Raw genomic sequence first — 25487 nt, forward strand, 5'->3', positions numbered from 1 at the left:
TTCTGCTATCTTTTCTGTGTATGTAGTGTAGTGCAGTGAACAAATTTTACTGTTAATTTTTCAGGACAAGCCACCCACTTTGAAGTAGGACAGTAACTTAATTCTCATGGAAGCACTGATCTTTCATCGCTTATTCTTACAATACGCCTCATCTTATCGCAGAAAAAAATGTGCTATAAAAGAAATTCCACTATGAGTCTTAACTGGGCGTACTCTTGAAATCATGTCTTAACCTCAGAGCTGTGATGTTCTTCTGACTGATGGGCTTTGTCAGTTCCTGTGTTAAACTCTGGAATGAGCTTCAGCCTTGCTACAGATATCTCTTTTTTCCAGCAGCAGCAGCAGCCCTTAGCAGTGCCAAGAAAATATTAGAGCAAAACTACTAATTAATGTAATAACTCAGAATTTGAAATCACCTTTTGTTTAAAAAGAAACCCCACCTTATCTTTTATTTCCTCCCCCTTCCCTTTGCATCTGCAAGGAAAAAATCTCACTGTTACAGTAAAGGGGAGGGGAATGCGATTAAGAAAAAGGGTTAAACCAAAAAGCATCAGCAGCACACCAATGTCCTGGAATTTACCCTAGTAACACAGACTCTGAACAGGGATCTGTTTACATTATCTCTAGATCATCTTGACAATATTTATTCTCTATTTACCTAAATGAGGCAATATGATGATATTTATTGCTCAGAATGGCTAAATATAGACTTTTCCTGAGCACTCAGTACCATAGTGGGAGGTTTTGCTCTAATCTACATCTTTAAACTGACAAGCTGGAGCATTCCTAATGAATGCCTCTTTTCATCTGGATGTCTGTGTGTATTTGACAGTATAAATATTTAGCAATATCGGAGTCAGCTTGTGATTTTACCCAGATGGACTGATTGATGCCTTGGCTTGACGTTGCCAAAGACAATCCATGTAGTTATATAAGCAATTTCCCTCTTACTTCCTAAGAAGCAATTAGGTGGCCAAAGGCAGCAACCCAAAAATAGTGAGAATACTTCTGGTATCAGCTGACAACTCTGAAGGATAAATAAAATATGGTACTTAAATTATTACCACTTTACTTTCATGAATCATGGGATTAAAGCTTTCACTTCTAAAGTACATATAAATTGCAGGGTTTCTTATGTCTGTAATTTGCAAGAATCTAAGTTAAAATACCAGCTAATCAGTCAACTCACATTCACCTTGGGAAAAGTACCACCCTTCCTTGTCATTTTTGTAAATTGCATGCCTAAGCACCAATGTGATTTTCAGGGGGAAAAAAAGCTTGTTGTCAATAACACACATTGCAGTCTAGTTAAAACAACATTTGTTAAGGTTTAATCGCAAATGTAATCTGCTTTTAAAGTTTAGACAGAACGCTCAGAGAAATTCAAGGGACAGATAATAAATCATTTTCTCCCAGCTTGGGTGTGAACAAGGTAGGCTGGAGCCTTGCAGGTGTGCTGCTTTTTTCTCCCATGTGTTGGAGACTGTTGCTGGGTTTTTCCATAGACCGTTCAAAAATACAGGGACTCCGGCAGCTGAGAAAGAGGGACTTTTTGTACTACCTGACTTTCAAACTACATAAGCTGCACTTCTCATTTCGTTAAAGATTCCCAGTCGTTTTATTCAGTTCGTACCTTCGGCACACACTTTGTAATTCATAATGTGTCTGCGTAACAAATTGCAGCATCGAGAAGTTTTAGCTAAATTTCATGCACACACACATAAAAATATCTGAAAACACAAAAATCCTGGATACTGAATGTCAGCTTTACATTAGCTATGCACTGTTTGTCTCTGTCGGTTTTACATGGTGTAAGATGCCTGCGATGATTATGTCATGTGCTCTTATGCATGTTAGTGCTTTGGGGGGAAAGAACAGTCGCACATTATTTTTGGCAACAGTAAAATTCACATCTCAGTTACGCTGCCAATTCTGCTCCCCTCCCCACACACCTTTAGTTTCTTTGTTTTCTATTAACTCATCCCAGTCTTTGTATAACCCACGCAATAACCCAGGAGAAAGGGCAAGGAAGACATTATTCTTCTTGACACTAATACCTATAGATCCTGGTCTGCAGTGATACCTCTCCCTATCACAAAGTATCTCAGCTAACAGAATTCTCCAAACTCAAGAGCTGGCATTGTTAATATATTCTGCAGGCAAGTGGGACACGATGCCCACCACTAATCAGACACAGGCAACAAGGCTTCTTGGCCACTGACTGTCTGCTTGTAACGTACAGGAGCTACAGGAGCTGTACACATTGGCTAGGGCACATTTTTCTGTAAGGCAGCCTCTGACTCACCTGTTTTATTATTAGTCTGTGACCAGTTAGGTGCCAAATAAAAAGAAATGTATGCTGTTTCGTATTTATTGGATTTGATTAGTAATAAATTTGTTATTGACCAGATCCAGAATGCGAAGGCCTGAGGCACAATCCAATGGTCTCTACTCACTTGATCATTACAGCCTGGGCCTTCAATCAAGCTACATTGAATTGCGTTACTCTGTGTTTGGTTTCTGAATTGTCTGGTAGGAGAATGGAGGGCGGGGGATGTACGGAAAGGAAAGTTCTTGTTTTCTAGTGAGAAGATTAGGGAAGAAAGGGAAGGCTGTCCCTTTAAACTGGGAGATAACGACAGTACAATACCAAAAGAAACCTGGTGATAGAGTGCACTGTACATGGCACAATCCATTGCACAGGTTGACATGAGAAATGAGTAGGTCTGATAAGGCAAAGTTTAGAATAAACTGCATTGTTTTACAAAATATGTCATTGGGAAAAATGCATTAACTCTAATCAGCCAAAATGGTGTGATTCATTGCTTAATTTCAGGGTACCAGACTATAAATTACATCAGGCCTGCCACAACTAATTTTTGCACTGGCATACTAGATGAAAAATGAAATGTCCAAGTGGCTACAAGTGAAAAGCTTCCATCTTTCTTCCACAGCTGAATATTACTTACTCTAATGATGTATAATAGCCTGCAACTACACTTAACCTGTGCATTAAATGGCAGCACAAACTGTTTACCTAGAGTTATGAAGAAGAAAACAGCAAATCGAGCAAAGGAATCTAGAGTGTGTACATTAACCTCCCACATGCCAACATAATTGTCCCCTACAGATGATGTATAACATTGACTCCAAATCATACTTATTTTTTTTCGTTACACATAATAGCTTATGCTTCAAGTATCAAAAGTGTCAAAGCATGTGTGATAAATTGATGCCAAAATGTACCTAATTAATAAGTCTGATGATGTTTAGATTAAAACAGATGTTGGTTATGTTGTTAACAGAACAGCAGCTAATAAAAATAATTGCAACCTATATGCCTAAAACCTGCAGGTATTATTAAAAAGAACAACAAAACCATGTCATGTCTGAACAGTACAAAATGGTTAGTAAGCTTCTTTTGGATGAAAATGTTCTTTTATGTACAAATACCTAACAACAGATCAAAGCAATTAATTGGATCAGCAGTACTAACAACAACCCCTTTTTTAAAATCCATATCTAGGCTTCACATGGAGCTCACTTTTACTGGTGATACTCTGTGTGCAACAAAAAACACTGTGAAGCATGCTTGCTACTATTCACTTACAATAAATACCATGAATTCTTTGCTGATTATGTGAAAATGAAAAGATAGTGAACTCCAGAAAGTTTCTAAATGTGATGCAGTCCATGATTGCTAGACGGATCTTGTATATACTCTTAATTTTAACAGATCAAATTCCACCAAAAGCCCTAGAAATAATAGTGTTCTAAAACTAGCCTTAATCTATACATCAAATATAATAATATTTAAAACCTTGTTGTTGTTTATTTTTTCTCTCATGGAAAATAATTGCTTATCACTTTGCTTTCTTTAAAAATACAGTATCCAAGGAGAATCAATTGATGGAAAACCTGATGACAAAAAATTCTATAAGTCTGAAGCAAGTTTTGGAGAATCTGATTAGGTCTCATGCTGCAATACTAGGTATTCTGTTTTTGCCAAAGGGCCAGCTATTATTATTAACATCATTTGTCTGAATCATTACTCTGCACCTTGGTTCAGCAAACACTATGAAGATGGCATGGTAATAAATGACCGCGGGATTCTTTCCTGCTTCGGCCTGTTTTTATCTGCCACCTCTCCACCGTCAGCTCCATCTTTCTGAACCTCTCTGAATCCCCAAAAGGGACGGGGCGTCTATTTGTTTTCCACTAGGTTACCACTCTGTCTATTGTTGTTTGCACTAAAGGGTACGAATTCAATTCATTCTTGTGACATAAAAGCACTGATACAGTAAATTTTTCGCCCAAGAGAAAACACAAACAAAGTTGCTGAATACGGGCTAAGATGTGAAGCACTCGTATGTACGTGAAGGAGCTTCCTGAGACAGTCTTTCTCGCTGAATATTGTCTTTTTCCCCCACCGCAACCTAGACAATCACATTAGAACATTTTAAACTTACACTAACCTTGCCAAATTGGTACCTCTCGCAAAACAGTGACTGCGTAGGAGGGATTAAGTAATTTATCCTACCATACCTATAAGCAAGAGAGAAAACAAAGGACTGGGAGGTAAAATAGCCAATCGGTAGCTACGAGATTAAGTAAGCCAGTGCTGCTGTGATAATAAGGGTTAGTGGGAATGGCAGATGAGAACTGAAGAAAATAACAAATAAACAAGGAGAAAAGATTTGAAAGCAGTTAAAAAAGAAAACTGGAATGAGAGCGAACTACAAGGCACTGACTAACCTTATTTTTCTGCATGTTGAAATTCACACACTTTGCCTTTCGTCATACCTAAACATGGCAAAAAAAAAAAAGAATCTGCCATTTAAGAGAATCAGTCAAAACCGAATAGAGCAGGGATAATGTCTGATACTCCACTCTGCAAAATAAACTCAAAATCTTTCAGAGATCTAACGGTTCTCCTTCTTTTAAATAATAAAACATACATATTGTCCTCTTAAGGGACAAGAAGTATGAAGTGTTGGAAAATACTATATCAGGACCAGACAGCTCTTCTAGATTTCCCAAGTACAAACATCCGCTCTGAGATTCCATCCTTTTTGCATTATCATAAAGCAGATTTTATGAGATGGTCCATTCACAAAAGTAAATGCCAGTGTCCAAATATATGTAAACATATTAAGCTTTCATGGAATTTAAGTCATGTAAATGCAGTTACAAAACATACTTAGCACTGGCTTTTCATGGCCAAGGGCATCTTGTTTTCCCAAATACACTGTTAAAAACTGCCAAACCTGGTAAACCCTACAGAAAATATCCTAGTACTTTCTTGTCCTAGTCTTATAGAATGCTTAAAAATAACATTCCTAAACCTGAAATGTTATAATTGTTTAAAAAACTTGTAAGGTTGCATTATACGATACTTTCTTTGCTATCAAAATGCTCTACATTCCTGCCAGAAGTTAAGAAGTTATCACTTGAAAATCACTGGCTAATCTAGCTTGTGCTAAGATGGATTTTTAATGAAAGTTTAATGAATGATAAATACTTGTTTCTTGATAAATGTTTAATTATGCCAATAATTACCAACTGCTGAAAACTACTGTTGTGTTAATAATGGCATTTTAGTACACAAGCAGTTTCATGAGTCATGATGCTGTTAAAGATCAGAATTCCATCTGTCTAATGCAAACTAGCAAAACAAAAGAAAAGTCTAATTAATATTTTGATACATTTTCCCTATACACTTTAAAACTGATGTCCTTTTGTTAAAGAATAAATTTACTTACTCCCTTTTTGAGATAAGAAATAAATGTCTCGGAGCCATTACATTATTAATCACTACTACTATTTGGACCTTAAAAACTAAAAGAGAAGAAGAAATACATAGCACATGTATGAATGGTTTTTGTTTACTTTTTTGGGAAGAGGAGAGAACGGATCATTATGGTGATGATGAGATTGAGTTTTCACCTGCAATATTTTTAAACATTTAGGTACCACATTACTTTTATTACATTAATCTGCAGAGTTATCTAGGACTATTTCCCTGATGTCAAAAAGCCAGCATACTGCAACCCTCATTTCTTAGAAGCGAGGGGCCAAGAAACATCAATCAAATTGTCATGGCACCCTCCAATGGGGCCAGATAAAAAGAAGATGATCTTAGAAGTGTAAAGAAGGCAACAATATGGGGATGTAACGAACAAGGGCAAAGTAAAAAGAAAGAACAATATTGCTGTGAAAAATAATGGAAGGTCAAGGAGACTTTTGCTGACTTATCTGTTTCAGGATTCCTCTTAGTTTGAAAATATCTCCCATAATCACTGTGCTCATGGTACTTATTTCTGCTCTGCTCCTCAGGTAATTGCCACAACACCCATGGACGGCCTAGCCAGGCATCCTGGTAACGTGTTAATCCATCAGGCTTGTGGTAACACACCAGAACCTAAAGGTGTGCTCTGGTCGTCCCTCAGAGAGCAACTGTGAGCTTGCAATCCGTGCAGCACGCAAGTCTGGTGTTGAAGATGGCCTTGGGACTGCCCTTCATACAGAGTTCTACAGGTCTAATCCAAACCCCACTGAAATCAGTACAAAAGATTTCCCGTGGAGTGCCCAACAATTTCCAATCTGGCCCTGTCTAAAATGCCAGGGCTGCATCCATCATACAGCCAACAAGCGTAAATTCATTGTGGGCATACTGATTTGTAAGGAAAAACTGCAACATATGTCAGCTGAGATCTGAGTTACTATTAACATATTGTTGAACAGATACTTTAAGACAAAAAAAATACACCTTTACTTGTGAGATTCAAAATATAAACAAGACCATACTGTGCTATGAAGTAGCACATTGAAAAAAAATATATTTACTGAGGTGAAAATTAAGCTTTTCATGATTGAAATACAACTTCTTCCCTTCATCATCTCCAGTGTTATGATATATTTTTTCACCAAGACATTTAGAAGGAGTTTCTGATTCTTATAAATATAGAGTTTACATTCTTACAAATGTTTACATTTTCTTCCTTTTGGAACCTATTTAAAATTTCAATTTAAATAGATCTTTGTTTTGCACTGCAAAGACTGGACAGACCACTACAAAACTTATTTCATTCAGTAATCTTGTATCTCATGTGGGTTCAACTAGGGGATCCTATAAATTGTTTCCATTTCCTGCATCTACAACTCAATGACACAAATTTCTTTTCTATATAAATGCAATGTATTTTTAAAGATGGTATTCTTCTTATTTAACATTTATGTAATCTTTACTGTGCATCAGAATGCATTGGAGGAGTGTGACCTCTACTTGGGTACCTTACAGAATACTTTGATTCTGAAACTATTCATGTAGTTTTGAGAATTGCCTGACATCTTTGATTTATTTTTCAGTATGTTTTTTTTGCAGATTGGCAGTAGTTCATACAAAAAGGTAGTTAACCACACGGACAGGCAATAAACCCAAATACTGAACCAAACAAACATATTCATGAAATATCAGAAAGGAGTTTTTCTTGCTGGGGAGAGAGGGATGCTGCTATGGATTAGTACAGTGAGCATACTGGCATCCATACAGCACCTGCCATGCGATGCACAAGTCAGCGCACTGAAACAGAAAACAAAGCCCATCCTGACAAACGGCTGGTGGCTAATGACACTTCTTTCATAAGAGTAACTTAAGAGAGGGAAGTACAAACGCAAAGGTACAGTCACAGAAACACAGGATGGTTGGGGTTGGAAGGGAACGCTGGAGATCTAGTCCAAACCACCAGGTTGACCTACTTTTCTGCATTTGAGGCACAGTGAGCTATAGCTCTAAGGTTATAAAAATTACTTCCGTTGTACAGCAATATACGATATCATCACTAAAAGCCTTTTTGATGCTGCCATACCGTGTTCTGTTAGACTTGGTACATAAAGGTAATAATTTATAGCTATCATCCTCCTCAAGATCCTTTATTTTAAATAGATGCAAACCCACGCATCTCCTAATAAATTACAAAAAATTTTGCACAACCCAACTAATCAAAACCAGAAGAACCTGGCCATTTCAATTGAGTCAAAATGTTCCCCAGACCCATGAAGGGGGACAAACTCCAGTCCCATATGATGATGGGCCAGGCAAGTTATTCCTGAATACTGCTGACTTCAGGAAAAGTGGCTGCTTTACTTTTTATACATTCTTCTGACAGACAGTAGAGCAGATCAGGTAACCTCACCCACAAGTATTATCATAAATGATAAAAATATTTATTTTCTTAGTGAAGAAAAATAGCGATTTGCAATCGACACAGTTTTTAAAGACAGTCCAGTTTGGAGTAACTTGTCTACAAAACTTTCATTCTACTGTGATACTACAGTGGAGTTTATATTAAAAATGCTGCTTACAAAAATCAAATATCTGTATTAATCCCATTGCCCACAGCCTTCATCCTCTACTTCAAGTTCTTTGCAAACATTAGTCCTCTTGAAGTCAAAAAAATGTTTTTTCATCCTGAATTTCTCAATTAGATGCATGCTGTCTTAACAACAATACTTTGTTTTTCTGTGCTTTTCAGGCTTGGTAACATTCTGGTAAAAACTGTCTGTGCCTACAATTGCTCCCATTACAGCTGGACTGGGTGGAGCTACGTTGACTGGAGCTGAAAGGTGGAAGATTTCTCCTAAAAATACATGGTAGAGACAACCATATATTAAAGTTTCACTCCACGTAAATGGAATGTCACTCTTTTATAACTACAGTCCACTATGATAATCCTCTTGGAATGCATTAATTATCATCCACCAGATAAGTGTCAAAAGCTACATTCCTAAAGGATTATCAATTCCCACCCAATTTCTACTGCAGCTGAATAAGGAAGAAGAAAAGTTAGTGGAAAAAGAAGCATCATCAAGAAGCTCTTAGTCTTCCCACAGTTATTCTCTACTCAGAATGAAAATATGGCCTTTCGAAATAGCTCAGCCGTTCATACAGCTTTCAACACAATCGCACAAGTAGAGGAGAGGCAGTGACATGGTATCTGTGTTAAAATAGGAAAGATTTTGTCCTGTAGATTCTTTCATTATATAGCGACATCCTCCTTAGAAGTACAGGGAAAAAGAAAGAAAACCCTTCACTGCTAGGAAGCTTCAATAAAGACCTCAAAAACATAAACCAACAGCCTTTCTTCTTCAAGTAAAGGTATTTTTAACCAGTACACCAAATGAACCGAACTCAAAACTCTCAGAAAAACTTCCCTGAAAAACCTGTTCAACTACACAGGCAGGAGAAGGTATAGAAAAAAAGTAAAGTGTTCTAACGATACGGAGTAAGGCTGAAAACTAAATGGAAAGAAAATTCGGGTAATTTTGTGGGAAAAAATACATAGCCACACCCCTCCAAAAACACACGATCTTTTTTTATAGGCTTCTGGTTGTAATTTACTACTTTTTTATTTTTAATTTAGGTAACCGTGTGCAATCTTTCCATTTGTGAAAAATTCAGTCCATCCAACCTCTCAACAATAAAACGGTGCGTACTCGATTAAGAAACACACACATCCAAATACATGAATGGGTAACACTGGTTGAAACCAGCACCACAAATTGCCCTGGGGGACTAAGACATTGCCCTGAGGGTCTAAGATGATACCCACAACATCACTAATTACAGGCAGGTGGAGCTGGGAGAGGGGAATTGGTCATTCAGAGGAGGTTCAGGTGCACAGAAAAGTTAGTGATGAGCCTCTTTTGCCGAGAAGTTACCCCCACATAGCAGCAAACAGTATTAGTACTGTTTTATGTACAATTTATATATTGTAATTGTTCTTAGGGGTATTGTGTCAGGCCCTGTACAAACACAGGAGCGGAGGAAGGTGACCCATTGAAAGGGCTCACCGTCTACAGACACAATGAGAGTAAACTAATAGTAGGGAAGGCAGAATGTTGAACAAGTCACACACATGGTCACAATGCCGTGGAATAAAGGCCTTTTATTCCCCAAACTAGGACATTTCAAGCCATTATGAATCTTGACTTTTTGCTACATTTGTTGCTATCACTGTGGGGCACCATGCAGGTGGAAATGCTGTGCAATTTTTCAGATGAGACACTTTTGGCAGATTCCTGTAGCACATTTTCCAAAAATAAGGACGTCCTGGTAAAATTTCAATATTTTTTAGCAACATTATGCTTATCTGGGTTTCCCCTACAGTTTAAAACTGAAAATGACATTAGTCATGTAATGTTGCTCCCTGTTGAAAATCCTACAAGTTTCACCTCAGCTACGGCTCATTTTCAGCAGAGAGCAAAGGCTTCTGGATGTGCTGGAGGATTGTAACAGGTTTCAATATCCTACATTATTACAGTAAATTTGGAATTGCTGAGGGAACTGGAATGCTGAATTGTAAAACACAATCCCTGTTTCTTCCTGGACAGGAATAATCGGTATTTCTTAGCAGGCAGCCACGGATCTGAAACCAACCAGACTTCTACCCCCCCACCGGCCTTGCACAACAGTAATTGCGGATCTTCCCACCATCACTGAAATAGGATGAGATTCTGGGTTTTGTTTGTTTAGCAGGGCTTTTAAAATGAAAACTTTGGGACATCTGCGGGTGCCTTGTCTTATATTAACACATGCACCTCACTGTCGCCTGTCTTAACAGTGTGTTGTCACATTTGCAGTTTGGGCAAGACAGAATTGCTCATCTTCCCCTCGCAGCCCATCTGGTTTCTCCCAAGCTGCTCAGGCGACAACACTCTAAAGAAAAAGCGATGTTATCAGGGGCACGTACCAATATATATCACATATTGCGGCATGTTTTGTCATTTACAGTGCATCATAAAAAGTTGCATTGCATCTGACCTACAACATGATGTAATGTAAAGTGACATGCTTACATTAAGCAACATTACACTACTAAAAAATCTGAATTTAAAGAAATAAGTGTGGGGGGGCCTATTTATTTATTTGGAATGCTATAAATTTTGACAGACATTAATTCAGCCAAGAAAAAGGGGGAGGTGGAGTAACTAAAATATTTAACTGCATGGCTGTTTAGTCACTCGCTAATGCTATTTCTTACAAACAAAAAGAATTGAATAATACACTACGAGATCTGTGTTGTACATCTTTCATATTAAACACAACAGATGATATAACGATAAAAACAATACCAGTAACTTTCAAGGTGTAAAACCGTAGTCAATTTTCTTCCTGTTTTACTACTAAAAAGTGCACCGATCAAGCTATAAAAATGCTTTTCAAGTCTTTCTGTTGGATTTTTAACAGCGAGAGTGCAAAGCAGAGTGCTCTACACATTCCACAGATCTGCTTTTTAAGAATCAACATGGTGCACACCATGTGAACTGTCACATTAATAACCCTATGCTGATATTCAAATTTTCTGTCTTAAGCTAAAGAAAGATTGAATACCCTGCTGTTGTGTGGCCAAGATTGAAGAGGTGTCTCACTGACATTGTTCAAAGTTTATGAAAATATATGAATGCTCAAATGTCATTGGCTTTGCGCCTCCAACAGACTGCGGTTTTATGAGAAATCAGTCTTTTAATCAAAATGATTGAATACCTTAAGGTCGAATCCAAAGATATCAGTTAATATCTAGAAACGTGCTATTTCTGCAAATTTTGCCAAGCCGTACATATTGTGGTGCATTTTAAAGTGTTAATTTGTGCATTCCATATTGAAAATTGATCTTGAGTTTTAGCTTTTTGTCAAGCAAAAACATATGGTTACAAGCTCTATGCATTTTATGTGACGGCTGTTGAAGCTGTCACATGTGCAAACTTGATAACCGATGTGACACATACGCAAATAATTTGCTTGTTTAGTAACAATTCAAAGATTCATTATTCATGCAAAAACACATTGTTTCTTAAAAATGATCAGATGGAAGTAGTCTACATTTTGCACAATCTAGTCTCATTGGTGTGCAAACACAGATAAAATAAAGCTGGGAACTAAGTGGTATTAAAACAAATCCAAGAATATGGGTATTTTCAGATAATTATTGAACCAGATGGTGTTTTTTGTTAATTCTGCCATCAGTCTGAGAACTTGATGTCTTACATCTGCACTTGGTAAAATAAATTTTGCCACTGACATTATTTCAGTTTTCTTAAAATATTTCAATCAGTTTTACACGAAGATTTGCAAACATCTGCCATTCTACATGACTGTGAGATTAAATTATTTGAAAAAATTCTGTTAAGAAAACACTTATCCTAAATTTAACTTAAGCTTAGCACTTCTGCTGCTAAACTGTCTGAATTACTACTTTATGAATATTATAAATAAAATGCTAATCAGGTGCCAAAACACCGCTACCTTCAGTTTTGAGAGGAAGAATCTACATAAATCAATGAAGAGCTGCAGGTTCATCTGGGGATGTCATCTTGGGATTTTACAGTCCCTTACTTTGCTTTCTTAAGGTTGTGAGGTTAGAACTTCATTGGCACAGAAGTAATGAAAACCTCCTCCCTGGCCTCTGTAAGAGTAAATAAACAAAAATAAAAAAATACTGGAATGTGCAACCAATCTATTATAATAAGATCTACTTTAAATCAATGGATATAAAAGTAATCCAAACAGTCTTTTAACCTGCAGCTACGTTATTCACCCTAATAGAACTCCTCATAAACATTATCGCTCAAGTATTGTACCTCATAAACAGATGTGCTCAATCACTTACGTACGTTTGACACCCTATATAGCATTTAGATACTTCCTTTCTGTGATCTAAATCACAGCCTTTCTTGAAAACTCAACTGTAACAGGCAATAAAATTGTAGGGCTGGCTTAACTACTTGGGTGCTCTACTTCTACAGCAAATCCCAAATAAGCGCACTTTTTCACATACGATACAACAGATAAACTCCTCTTTTTCAAGTAAATGCACGCTCTGTGGTACAAGCCACACTCTAGCAATCATCAGACCAGTTTCAGAGGCCCCACATGCGATGGCACTTTATTTATATCAAATATCATAATTGTATGAACTTACTCATGAATTCTGCAACAGCTGTGGTAAAATCCCCACCACTTTGGCTAGTTGGTGAGGTTTTATTACGGTGCTTTGCTACGCCAGCACCTTTGTGTGGGTGACGTAATGGAGCACACCTGACCTGCCACACCAGTGAGAGCCTCTTGCAGTCTGTACTCAGAATTAATTAAATTATGGGTTTGATTCCTAGTCCTGAGCTCCTGCTCCTGGTCTGCAACGAGACAAGAACACCTCTAAGTAAGACTGTACTTAACAGTAATGACTCTGCAAAAGAACTAGGCATCCTCCATGAAAACCTGCAGACTTTCTCTGGTAGGGATCTTTTATAAAAGATTCCTTCAATGCCTCTTGTTTAATGAGAAATGGGAGGGATTGCCAAGGCTTGTCTGCAAAAGGGAAATTTCTGGGAGAACTGGTACATCTGTGTGCATGAGCATAATGTGAGGATAAAGGCTGTTTATCTGGAGACAGATCCAAATCTCCTGAAGTGAACCTAGAGATAGATCAGACCTCCTGTGCTGCACTGATTTATCTTGCTGTAAGAAGTACAGCACGGTACTCCACAAAGATATATATATATATATATATATATATATTTCTACTGCATTTAAGCTGACCGTCGGGAGGGTGCCACAGCACACAGTGCCACACCAGCATTTTGGTCCTCGGTGCTCTGACCTGGGGCCCGCTTTGGGCAGCATCCCAAGTCCTCGTTCAGCTCAAAGGTTGCCTTGGCACAAGAGACTAAGGCACCCCGGGAAGCAGAAGAAAAGGGGAGCATGGGAGCACGACTGTGGCCAGATGTTCCCTGACGGGATGCTGGGGCACATCACGGGTATTTGTGTCTGGGACCTGAGAAGTGTCCCAGGGTCCCCAGTTTACAAGTAGCACTTGCTATTTCCCAAGCTGAGAACAACCAAGTGGGTGAATTATAGAAATCGCAGGCAATCTCCTCAAGAAAAAGCAGGGAACAATTCATCTTCCTTCAAAGCAGAAAATATTACCTGTTTGAATATTTAAAATCAGCTCTAAAATCACTCACATGGACTTGTTTTCAGGGCACAGAAGCCTACGGTTATTGACTGTTTATTTTTTATGTTGGTCTTTTTAAAATCTTTTGGTTTCCTCTCATAGCTTGAGGCATGCAAGCTGGATAGAAGTGATATGAATAAATGTATTAAAAATATACACAATATATTTTGAGGTAAATAACATTTTACTATCACTAGGTGGCTAATTTTAAAAAAATAGACATATAAAAGTTAATTTGTAGGTATTAATTGAATATTATTTTAATGTTACTCCCATCCAGTATGAGACAGTTGTTTTAAAAAAGTGAAAAGACTGTGACATGGAATGTCTCTTTTTCCTTTTATAGACTTGGCAAAGAGCATCAGTTTATGGCCTGTTTCGTTTCTTGCCAGTAGACAGCACTGAAAGTTATAAAACTAAAACAATTGCTTTCATTTATATCTTTTCCTGATTACTCTGATAGCTGAAGTGTCTGAAGAAGTTCAGGATCTGTAAAGCCTGTCACATTATAGAAACATGTCTCTTTAAACTAAATGTGAAATTCCAGTAATTGAAGTGATAAATCTACTGTTTTTGCTGGGGTACTTTTGATGAGAACTATAGTAGTAAATTAGAAATTATTCTCTGCTGTTATATCATGGTAAAAGCCTTTCCATTATCTGTTGTCAGTCACTAGGTATGGGCAAATAACTCAGTTGTCAATCTAACTGTGAAACCTTAAGTTCTGGGAATAATCAATAAAGAAAAAAACTCCAAAACTCTCTATTATCTTCATGTAATTCTTTAGACAACTTGAAGTTGTTTTTTCCCTTTTTACTTCTGCACATCTCATTTATTCACAGATATATTGGATATCTTAGAATATTTCATTTTTTATAGCAAGCTACATGTCAGCTTGTTTTCAAATGGTATATGAGAGCTACATTTCAATAAGGGTAAGCAGCTCTACCTGTATGTCTAAATGCAATTTTACACATGATACACTTAATTAAATTAGCAGTAAAAGCCACCTACACTTTATTATTGATTTTTCAGCTATACTATTTATTGCCTAATATTTCTATTTTAAAAGTCCATGATTTTTTGCTCTTTCAAAGATTCACGTAAACGTAATTTGAAAGACCACCACGAATCTGAACAGCAATACGAAGAACACATATTAAATACCATATACTTACATTACAATCTGGATTTTTAAAAAAATCACTTCCATCAATTATGATGCCAAGATAAACCTTCGCAGCCTTGCTTGGTGCGAGAGACTGAAAGAAGCAGCTCGAGTAGTTCTTAGCTCTGATGTGTATTCACTCTGTGACCACTGCCTGTGCCATGAGGCAGGGGAGGATTACATTTCACTGATAGGTAAAACAGAAGGAAAACAAACAAAAAACAACAAAACCATCCCCCCACTAAACAAACCCAACCTTTGATTAGGCTGCTAAAAAGATTCATCGGTTTTGGAAAATTGTGCAGGGCTGTGTGGTTGGGACTACAAGCTAAGCATTTTTATCATTTCTAAAATAATCTTGTATTACTTATTTTGAAGATGACAGGACTCAATAGCTGGAAGAGCATTGGAGAAATATTCTCCTGTTCATATTTACAAGTAAACTGTACAAAACCTTTTGATCTAGGATGAGCTCCAAACACAGAACTTGGACTGAAATGAGCAATCAGCTAATGGCTAAATAGAGCAATTTTTTTGCCTCGTGATTTTAGCCTATAATGGAAATTGGTGTCATTTGTGAAATTTGGATGCAGGTGCAAATTCCAAGGCCTGGAAATTTAGGAGGTACAAATTCAAGCTTCTGAATCTATTTTAGAGAGGAAGAACTATTTGCAAGTAAGGGATGGAAATTACTGTTTCAGCTGTAAGTTTGCCTTTCTAATGTTAAAATATGTGAACAAATGACGATTATGGTATTCGAAACTTTAACAAAAATCAGTCAATGAGAACCAAAGAAAACACAAACAAAATAGTGTTTACCAATTTTCTGAGTAACTGCTGAGAACATTAACAAAACTTAATAAATTCATATACTGCAATTTTATGTGCTTGAAACAACAAAAAGAAAAACTGTTCATAAAGGAACAGATTCTTGGGTTATTCCACTTTAAGCCCAGGTTCTACCCACTTAATATTGTACAGTACAACTTGCTTTGGTACCCAAAGGACAAAGTCTCTTTGATACACAGGATAAAGCATATAGAGAGCATAAAATACGAACTACTAGTTCAACTTTCTCTTTGGACTTGCTTTTGAAGGGAGAGGGAAAGGACAAGTGGATGAGGAAAACAAGCTAAAGCAAAAATTTGTATCCGAAAACCAATTTGCTTAACATTTTCCTTGAAGGAAGGAGGTGTAAGAGATGAAAAGAAATGGATATGAGAATAGACTACTAAGGCTGCAGCTCAAATTCTTCCCCACATTCTCTGAGGATAAGGAGGAGCATAACAGCTTTTCAAAATAAATATGTAACTGCAAGTATCTACTTTGAAACGTAAGCCATGTGCGTGCCCTTTCCCCGTAACATTTATATGAACATGCACAAAACAAACTTGCCTAAAATTAACACATGCTATTAAATCAAATTTTCTTTTTAAATCAACAATTTAAAATGTATCTCAGCTCATATGTAGACCTACAGCACAGAAACAGTGTACGAATCTTCAGCTCTGAAGAACAGCAAACACACAGAAACGAAGCGCCTCCCCAAAACTCATGATTTGAGAACTCAAATTATTGCCAAAGTATGTGAGCTCTTTTATTTTTTCCTTTATTATTCAAATTTTATTGTTCCAAACAGTAGCTGGTATATATTGGTAAATGAAAATATAAATTCTATGTTGAATGAAGCATTTACTTTACATGAAATACCGTAAAACAAGGAATCAGTTATTCGAAATACAAGACTGCATTGGTAGTCAACCTCAGCCAGTGTGCTGCACTGAAAATGCACCACTCTTAATAACTTGAGCTAATTCTCCTCTCTGCATAATATTTTGGGTTTTTTTTAGTTTCTTGTTATTTATTTACAAGCAATTTCTCAATGTGCCTGCCGCAACAGTAGAGCACCACGATGCAGCAGTTCCCCAGCATGACTGGAAGAAACATTGTACTTCCATGTGAGCATGGACCCCCCAGAAATGACTTGCTCTATCCAGCTACTGTATGGTTTTGGAAAATACATCTGAATCCACACAAAAATGATAAAACGCTAACCTTCAGTAAAATACAAGTGACTCTGAAAGCTTCATTAGAGTATCTGGAACGGTTTCTTTAGAGTTTTCCTTGGTGGAAGGTGCAAAGTCACAAGGAAAAGACCATGATCACCTGGTTCTCACGTGCTCAGAGCTGACACAGAAGTGCTGACAAAACCAGGACATACTGGTACAAGGAGCACAAGACCTTACACAGCCAAAGGCTGTGGGAAGCGCTTCTGGCACAATATCTGCGCTGCTCCTACTCTCCTCCCTGCACACTTTACATACTGCTTGTCCTTCCACCGCTGTCATCTCTCTCCCAGTGGCCCCAGTGTCTTGTCTCGTCTCTATCAGGAAGCTTTATACTACAAGTCACCTAGTTACAATGAAATCCACCTAGTTGCAATAGAACTACTCCTAGGACACAGGTGCACTTAAGTTGCTTTAAATTAGGTTTACACCAACTTAGCTATCCATTGTAGATTATACAATCATGAAGAATAAAAAGGCAAAAGGAGAGGGTGAAGAAAGGAGAGATGAAGGTTAAAATAAGCACAACCAATCAACATCACTGTACAGCGAGGAGATTGTTCTGATACTTCAGTAGAGACTGAAGCAAAGGAAAAGAGAAACAGGTCACCTCTAGAATGAAGTGAACTGTAGAGAGAAGATAGTTTCAAAAAGGGAATGAAACAAACCAAGATGGGATGCATGAGCTCCTGTGCATCTGAAGGGCTGGTCTGAGTTTCCATCCTCTTTTACGCTTACCATCTACTTAGCTAGCAGTGGTATGCGTAACTTAAATGCATGATGCTTTCTAGGGCACTGCATCCTAGAGCATCACTGCTGATGAAAAACACACTGCCTTTTGTGTTCCCCTCTGCCCTTTTTTTAAAAAATCGTGCTTAATAAATTAGTCACTTATGTTTTCATAAAAGTGATACAAAGCTTAAGAGAAGACTGAAATCTGGCTATCCAAACTGTAGTCTACACGAGAATTCTGTTTGGCTTGGGAAGATGTGCCCATCACATGGCATGAAAAGGTTCTCTTACCATCTGGCTCCTGAACAAACTGTTATACTATAACCTACTGTCTGTTTGTCGAGACGCTTGATAGTCTGGTTTAAATTACAACCTGTTTTCGTTTTCTCATTTTTTTTTTCTTCATGTTGGCTGAGATTTTCCATGACTGGTTCCTGCCTGGTGGTGCTCTCTGGAGGGTCTGAGAAAATCCATGCCAGCTACTTTTGCATCATGTGAAATTGAAAGAAAAATAAAAAAGCAATGTTGTAAAAAAACCCTCCGAAATCAAAACATAATTCAGATGCAGCAGGATGTTGGAATTTGGCACATATACACCATGCACTGTTAAAATTATGCGCACATTTGAAAGTGCAAAAAAAAAAAGTAAGAAAATAGAGAGCTGAATGACTAAAATTCACCTCTCCACAGACTCCGTAGTCAAACTAATAAAGTTCTGACATTTTTTATAAAGCACAATTTTTTGTATAAAATTTTGTCTTATTGAAATCTAATTAATAACAATCACAACACTGACAAAAACAAAACAAAAAAAAAATCCAACAAAACAACTAAACTCTTCCTGTATCATAACATCAGTAATTATGTTCATAGATGATAACATAGGATTGAACGGGTTTTCAGAGTATTAGAGGTTAGAAAATGCACAAAATGGAGACTGTTGCACAAGGAACGTATTGAAAAATACGCACAATGGAATTTTTTTCCACAGAAAAAAATCGTAATAAAATTACTGTGTCTATTGTGGCAGTAAATATAGCAACATTCAAAGCTAAAACATTAAAACCTATTTAAGCATAAGGTTTTTTTAACTGCACTATAAAAAAACAATTAACAAGGTAATCCTTTTACACATAGTCTCACACAAATAAATAAATCATGCTTTCAGAAAAAGAGGAGAAACAGAAGAAAGCACGGGATGAAAGGGGAAAAAAATTAACCCTCTTGAAATTTTAGTGTCTCTTCAGAGGCGGGAATTGAGAGAAAAGACCCTTGACAAAATATTCTACCGTGAAGACTTTACCCCTCATTCATCAATACAGAAAAAAAGAATCATAGAATGTCCTGAGTTGGAAGTGACCCACAAGGATCAAGTCCAACTCCTGTCCCTGCATGTGACAACCCCGCCGTTCACACCATGTGTCTGAGGGTGTTGTCCAGTCTGTAATACTGAATAAACAGAGTTCACCACAAGGGTTGATGACACTCACAGCCAGCACTACCATAACTTGGAATTAGCCCTTCTTAAGTCAAAAGGACAACTTGAGGTGAGTAAGATAGAGTTCAGTGTTTGAACACAACTCAGTCTGGCCCACTCTAAGCTACCCTAGAGAAATGTGGCTTTGAAGAAAGTCTCAGTCAGTATTAATAGTTGCTAAAATTCAAATTTAGTCTCTTCGGTTCCATTAATCTCAGGATTTGATTTCCGATTCACTTAAGATCTCATTCATGTTAAAGATGTTTTTTTCCTTCACCTTAATTGGAAATATCCTTAGGGATTGGAAATTCTTATGCCAACATTTACATGTATACTATTAAACTACAGACCCAAGCAACAGCATAAACCTTCTGCTGCAAACTCAAGAACTTCAACTTCTGCAGTCCCTGGTTTTGTTTTTAAGTTTAATGCTGACAATAAGATAGCACATTATACTCAAATAAACTCAGCTTCAGGGTAAAGAATAAGTTTATGGTCTTTTTTCTCTTTGTCTGGAGTCTAAAGAAGGTACATGAAGTTGCTTGAGTCATTTTCTTTTTTTTTTTTTTTTATCGTGATTTTCTAGATTTTTATGTTAGACATGATATTAAGAAAGACAAGTTTGGTCTTCCTAAGCTTGGCTGAAGGAAAATGGAAAAATATAGAAAGCAAATAAATCCTTTGGAATACGCAAATTCAAGACTGTATCTCTTTAGGTAAAGTTGGGCTGTGGAGTCCACATTCTAACTTGGGCATGGTTAGGGCTGAGCTTCGTACAACAATAAATCTGAAATCTTTTGGACTGTCACTCAGGCTTAGGGTTCTGGTTCACAACAAAATCACAATTTTACAAAGCTAGTACTTTTCTGTCTTAGTCTCTAATAACAACATTTTTTGTGACAGAAGACAATTTCATTATTTTTCTTACCTCCAAACTGTAGCTGGTAGAGGTAAATTCAACCCTGAATGAAAAGAAGGGCCTTGAAGGAACCTGTATATCAATATAGATACTAAAAGATGTTCACAAGTTTCGAAATAAGGGTTTAAACTCTTTAGTGGAGATGGTGCAAACAGCACCTAACTAAGGTAAAAGGTCTTCTTGTTAGAAACTTCACTGTGTGGAATCACTCACAAGCCATGTCCACCAGTCAGTCTCTCTAGTTCATAGAATCACAGAACATTAGGGATTGGAAGGGACCTTGAAAGATCATCTAGACCAATCCCTCTGCCAGAGCAGGAACACCTAGATGAGGCTACACAGGAACGTGTCCAGGCGGGTTTTGAATGTCTCCAGAGTAGGAGACTTCACAACCTTCCTGGGCAGCCTGTTCCAGTGCTCTGGCACCCTCACTGAGAAGAAGTTTCTTCTCAAGTTTAAGTGGAACCTCTTATGTTCCATCTTAAACCCATTACCCCTTGTCCTACCATTGTTTGTCACCGAGAAAAGCCTGGCTCCATCCTCGTGACACTCACCCTTTGTGTATTTATAAGCATTAATAAGGTCACCCCTCAGTCTCCTCTTCTCCAAACTAAAGAGACCCAGCTCCCTCAGCCTTTCCTCATAAGGGAGGTGCTCCACTCCCTCAATCATCTTGGTTGCTCTACGGTGGACTCTCTCCAGCAGTTCCCTGTCCTTCTTGAACTGAGGGGCCCAGAACTGGACACAATATTCCAGGTGTGGTCTCACCAGGGCAGAGTAGAGGGGAAGGAGAACCTCTCTCAACCTACTAACCACCCCCCTTCTAATACACCCCAGGATGCCATTGGCCTTCCTGGCCACAAGGGCACAGTGCTGGCTCATGGTCATCCTGCTGTCCAACAGGACCCCCAGGTCCTTCTCCCCTACGCTGCTCTCTAATGGATCATTCCCCAACCTATACTGGAACCTGGGGTTGTTCCTGCCCAGATGCAATACTCTACATTTGCCCTTGTTATATTTCATTAAATTTTTCCCCGCCCAACTCTCCAGCCTGTCCAGGTCCCGCTGGATGGCAGCACAGCCTTCTGGTGTGTCAGCCACTCCTCCCAGCTTAGTGTCATCAGCAAACTTCCTGATAGTACACTCTAATCCCTCATCCAAGTCATTGATTAATATATTGAACAGTACTGGCCCCAGCACCGACCCTTGAGGCACTCCACTAGATACAGGCCTCCGACTGGACTCTGCCCCATTGACCACAACTCTCTGGCTTCTTTCCTTCAGCCAGTTCGCAGTCCACCTCACTACCCAATCGTCCAGACCACACTTCCTCAGATTAGCTGTGAGAATGCTGTGGGATACTACCAAAGCCTATGAAACTTAAAACAAACCTCCAAGGCATAACTTACGGCTTGAAGAACAAATTACAGTACATCTTATTTTATACTACTTAGATGCAGATTTCCTAGGTGTATTTGGAAAAAAAATTGCCCAAAGCTTTTGCCTGCTGAAGAATTTAGCACCTTTAGTTCCACACACCATTTCAAACCGTTCATGAACAAAGCAGGCCAGAATCCCTCTACCTCTTTTACTGTATTTACCACAGAAAAAAATTGAGTCAGTGACCTACCTTTGTAAATTATACTGCAGTATTTCAGGTAAGTTGGGAAGGAAGTGCCCTTTGACTGTAACCTATTGCTCCTCGACTGAAACACAGCACAGTTTAGCATGTGGGTGCTCTCAAAAGCGAGGACACCTCGTACACAGTAGCATTCTTCAGGGACTGTTTTTCCACATGCCACTGGAATAACCAAACAGTCTAAAGGGACTTTCCATAAGGTAAATGTGGCCAAATATATAGGAAGCTTAATAAAATGTAACCAAGACATCAATAATTTCTTTATACGCACTTTGACTTTCTCCTATTAATAAGTAGCCTGATCTCCTGTCACATTTCAACAGATCTACTCCCTAAAAAAAAAAAATGGACTTCTGTTTTGAGTATGTATTAGCAAATGACATATCCTCCCTTTACTTATATACTTTGGTCACAAGTGAAACAGCTACTTTTGACCGCATGCATATCCTTAAATTACTGTAAATGCTATGGTAATTATTATACATACATAGGCACACACATGATGAATAACTATAATCACTGGGTATCAGAGTCTCATTGTGGTGAGCATGATCAGTTCCCCTGGTTGTCTTTCGGATTCTCTTGAAATTGAGTCAGATATCACACCACCCATCACACTAATACCTCATTTTTGAGGGTTTTTCCTCTGAAACATGCAAGCTAGAAATCTCCTTATTTTGAGCCACTACAAAGAATACAGGCCACATGCCTATAGAATGATCCCGAGCCTTGAACTCTGATGATCTTTTCTCCGCAAAACTGTCTACGCGGGCACCTACTGCCACCCAGCTCAGCAACAGTATATTCTTGTCCAGAATTTTGGCCGTATATGCCAAACTAGGTGCCAAGAAAATATTTTCATTTGTGTCTAAAAATATAAACAGGTTCCACAGCAAGCACCGTGTTTTTGTTTTGTTTTTTTTTTTTTGACAAGAATATATATCTACTGTCCTCTACAAACTCTTTTATTATAGAAAAACACTTAAAATTATTCTCTCTTTGGAAGTAACCATCATTGTTACCCTTCTTACATTTTTACAGGAAAAAGAAGAAAGAAAGCAGGTAAAATTCTATGCTTTTGTTCTTTCTTACATCCTTATAAGAGGAGTAAATGAAAACCAAAAGCTAGTCAGCAACAGGGCCACTGCTTAGAAACTCCTGTCCTGCATCTCCATTCAATACAATCATATACTGCTTTTGCTGAATAAAAGTAACATCTTGCGTATATGCAGATAGCTGACTTAAAAACTAGCAAGAACACTTCCACTTTCACCCTCTGAAGTCTGGGTACCAGATGAGTACGAGCACGTAAGTTCAGAAACAACGAACAATCTTAGCTCTCAGATTTGTTGATGCTATTTCTTCCACTGAGACTACCACACTGCTATAGCAAGCCACAGTATTAAATTGCTGTTCAACTTTTTATTTTTAAAGTCGGCATACAAAAGCAAGTGGGACTAGAGAAAAACAGGACTTTTACTAAGCTCTTATTGTCCCCTCTAGTTTGCTTCCAGACCCCTCAATTCCAATCCATGTTCTATTTTGAGGATTTTTTTCAGGTGCACAGAAGTGCACTTTGACAGATCCTTAAAGCACAACATGGACTAAAATGAAGTTGCCTGAAGATATTAGTAATAGAAATCTGTGACACAGCACTGTGCACCGAGGAACTGCTTGATACTTATTAGAAAGTGTCATGTTAATACAACGCTGTTAATACAGAGCTCTATGAGAATGCATAATAAAAGTATTTTTTAAAGAATTCTGCAAATGAAGCAGCAGGTTTGGGGAAGGGAGCAGAAATGGGAAGATGAAGAAAGACAGGTTTTAAGACATTCATAAATACATACTTTAACAGGCAGCAGCAGTCTTCCTCCCTCCTCCAGTCCCCCAAATCCCAAAGGCCCCCAAAACAAACAAAAAACAACCCTTTAGTGCACATTTACTTCATCTTTTAAAGTTAACTGCTTTTTCCCCCCAAGACATCCAGAGAAAGTAGGTGAAACTATAAAATACTACTTTTCCTGTTTTAGCACAAAAAATCCAGAGAAATGGACTACAGAAAAAAAAATAAATTGAAAAGCATTACAAAAGTGGTTTTTTGCTTCTGGATGAGAACTTCTTAAGTAAGATTTAGGCCAAGAACATTTTTAATAGCTAGGTCGTAAATTCTTTCCTATTAAGGAGGTTTATAATGGAAGTACAGACAGACCTTCAGCTGTCATGGAGCAAATAGCGATACCTCAATAAACTTAGCAACTATTTAAAATAGCCTTATAGGATTTCATTTTAAAGAAGAAGGAGATTCCATCAATTATGGGCCCAATCTAACTGATTACAAATTTCCCTTCCCTCCAGTAGATGTGCTCCCCAGTAGGGATGGGAAGAACCTGGGCAACAATTACTGTTCTAGCTCCCCGATCTGCAGCATGGACGCCCTGACCTATGCAAGACAACATGGCATAAATGCAGACACGTGTGCTAATATAATTCACAATTGCCTTTCACCTCTGGTAGGATTTTGCAGTGGCATATTTAGCTGTAGCAGACAAGTCCTTGCTATTTTACCTGTGTTATCTAGATATGCAATAGCAGCAATGCAGTTTAGCTGGGCAGGAACTGTCCAGGAACAAACAAGATTAGAAAATAGATAAATAATTAAAATAGGCTTTTTGCAGATAATTTGTAGTAGGAGATAATGATTCAAAATCACAGGATGCCACATATGGTATTGCGTGTCTGGGAGACTGGCAGACAGTCAGAGGATTTAACTGATTGCAGGCACCTGCTATTTAGGTCTTCTCCAAAGCTTTACTGACTTAGTCCAAATGATATTGCACTGATTCCATGCTCCTAACTTCAGATGAAACCTAATATATTAGAAGAAATATGCAGCATTATTTTGCATGTGGACAAACAATCATAAATTGGCTTTGTTTCCCACATCTGAGTGCCCAGTGGCATCCAAGATGCTGAAGGCTATTTGAGAGGTCCACCTGGGGCACACAGACCAGAGGAGGCACTACAGACCATGTCCTCCTGGAGAGGCAGAGGCTGATGGGAGAGCCCCTCAAATCCAAGCATGAGAATGCACGTGAGAGCTGAGCCAGGTGCCAGCACATGTGAGGACAGTACAACTCAAATTGCGACCAGTTTTTAGAATCCAGGTGCTAGTTGTAAGGATTAACATAACATCTTATTTTCACAGATTGTTTGAGCAGGGACTTTTTTTTAAAAAAATTCAAACTGCATGACACAAATTTCCAAATCTGTTTTAATGAGAACAGGAATTCTAATTAACCATATCTACAGGCTTTGGTAAATACCATGAAGTCTTAAAAATAAATACTCTACTTTTAAAAATTGTTATTTCTTTAAACTTCCTGTGTTAACAATAACTCCCACCTATGATGAGCAGGATCTCTTAACCTGATTCATACTATATGCTAAAAATTATTTTCAAAATTGTTACCC

At 38.0% G+C, this 25487-nt stretch overlaps 1 protein-coding gene across 3 annotated transcripts in view; it reads right to left on the bottom strand.

Moving 5' to 3' along the window:
* ZNF407 (zinc finger protein 407) overlaps positions 1–25487 on the bottom strand; it is a 349389-nt gene that overhangs the window by 22720 nt on the left and 301182 nt on the right. The window contains exon 9 of one of the 3 annotated variants that reach the window (XR_010470399.1): positions 12305–12464. The exons of the other annotated variants lie outside the window; for them this stretch is intronic. The gene's annotated coding sequence lies outside the window, so the exon portion shown is untranslated. The remainder of the gene's footprint in view (positions 1–12304; positions 12465–25487) is intronic. 3 annotated transcript variants of the gene reach the window in all.

Source organism: Columba livia, chromosome 2 (genome assembly GCF_036013475.1).
Source record: "Columba livia isolate bColLiv1 breed racing homer chromosome 2, bColLiv1.pat.W.v2, whole genome shotgun sequence".
NCBI classification, from domain to species: domain Eukaryota; kingdom Metazoa; phylum Chordata; class Aves; order Columbiformes; family Columbidae; genus Columba; species Columba livia.